Source organism: Penaeus monodon, chromosome 22 (assembly GCF_015228065.2).
Source record: "Penaeus monodon isolate SGIC_2016 chromosome 22, NSTDA_Pmon_1, whole genome shotgun sequence".
Lineage (NCBI taxonomy): Eukaryota > Metazoa > Arthropoda > Malacostraca > Decapoda > Penaeidae > Penaeus > Penaeus monodon.
Genome location: NC_051407.1, coordinates 22,636,260 through 22,638,036, shown reverse-complemented (window position 1 = coordinate 22,638,036; position 1,777 = coordinate 22,636,260). Strand labels below are relative to the sequence as shown.

General features: G+C 33.8%; 1 long non-coding RNA gene across 1 annotated transcript; it reads right to left on the bottom strand.

Annotated features, from left to right (window-relative positions):
• Nucleotides 1–214: 214 nt before the first annotated feature.
• LOC119587010 lies at nucleotides 215–522 on the bottom strand. Its single transcript, XR_005229986.1, has 2 exons — nucleotides 454–522; nucleotides 215–277 (listed from the first exon to the last, which is right to left on the bottom strand). It is a non-coding gene; the product is annotated as an uncharacterized LOC119587010 (long non-coding RNA).
• Between the last annotated feature and the right edge of the window lie 1,255 nt (nucleotides 523–1,777).

Below are 1,777 nucleotides of genomic sequence, written 5' to 3'. Positions count from 1 at the left end.
TGTGTGTGTCTGTGCATAGGCACCTGTGTGTGTGTATTTCCTGTATCTAAATGTGGAAGTACTTCTGGAAAACATAAGATTCCTTACCTAATAAAACTGGAACATGTTTAAAATTCCACAGGTTTATGGAATAAATCAAAAGGATACCAGCAATTCATACTACTGCAATTTAGCAGTATACGAGATCACCAAAGTATGCTGTCAGTGCTTTTACCTTGGGTCCCATTAAGCAGTATTCAATATCAACACCGTTTCCAAATCCTGCAAGCTCAATTATCTGAAAAACAGTTATAATTATTTTATGTTGGATAGCACAAAGAAATGGGTTTAGCTTTTTGTAAAAAAAAAAAAAATCTGTTTATAAGTAGTTAGTCTGTTCAATATTTGTAATTCTTACTATCCACTTTATCATAAACAAAAATCACCAAACTACCTTTACAATCATACACCAACCTGATATAAATCACTATTTTTTGGCAGAAAGATAGCTATATCCTTTGTTATTTCTGTGCTGTAGATATAAGCATCTCACAGTTAATGAGTCCACCTAAGGCTTTTACATTATAAAACCTTCTCCTGCATATACTGCATACCACCCCAAGGAGACTCAAATATACAACATCAGCCTGGAGTACAAGAAATTTTGATGATAGTGTAAAACCTCAAAAAATATACTTTGTATTTAGAATGGGTATTTTACTATAATATCAAATACTATATAATTTACTGAAATATATTTAACAGCCAAATATAATATACTCATAATTTACCTTTAAAAATGGAGCAAGTTTGAAGAAGTCTCCAACAATGAAATCTATACGGTCTGCTAACCCATAAACTGATGCATTGTGATATGCCATTGCAATTTCTCAGGATCTTATCAATTGCAACAATGAAAGTAAATTTCATATGGTAGGTATGATGTATAAAAAAAAAAAAACATTGCAATAAGCAGCATTGTGGGTTAAGTGTATGAAATGAAGGATAATACACAATCCTTTCTTTAGCTATTTACTTATTTTCTGGCTATGGAGTAGCCATACATATTGTTAACCTGTTGCCTCCAGAGGGATAATATTCATCTTGTGGCATTAAAAAGGTCTTCCCTGTGGGTGATGTGAACCTACCAACATGATACCATGATACTTTAGAACATTTAGAAATCATTTGTTCAATGCAAAGTACTGTGGGGAAAATAAGGTCACTGATACATAATATACTGTGATGTCAAATGCCCAGGGATATTCCCTGATGAATTTGGGAATATGGTGTGATCGATTGCCTGACAATTTGTGGTAAAGGGAAACAGCAGGCCCCATAAATTATTAATTTGCAAGTTCTTAGATGCTCTCTCCTGGTAAGTCTCTACTCATTTCCTCTGTATCTGTATTCAATATCTGTGTAATCTTAGCATGTTTCTAGGTACTCATCCAGTGAGGATAGTAACAGACTGCTGCCAAGTAGTCACTTTTGTTTTAGCAAGATATTTTTTCCTCCTATCAGGTGCACCTGAGCTCTCATCACTCTTGGCATGGTATAACTTCTTGCTAGATGAGTGCTAACAAGGGATATCTGCTAAGTAAGGTCCACTCAAAAGCAGCTTTAGATTATGTATCTCAATACTACACTATGTTTGATTTACATGAGGTTTTTGTGAAACAATGGGAGCAGAATACTCTTGGGACCATGAAGTTGTAAATATCTAAATTTCTATATTATAAAAGTGAAAACTCACTGTCAATCTCTAAGGCAATAAAAAATAGCAGATATCAAACAT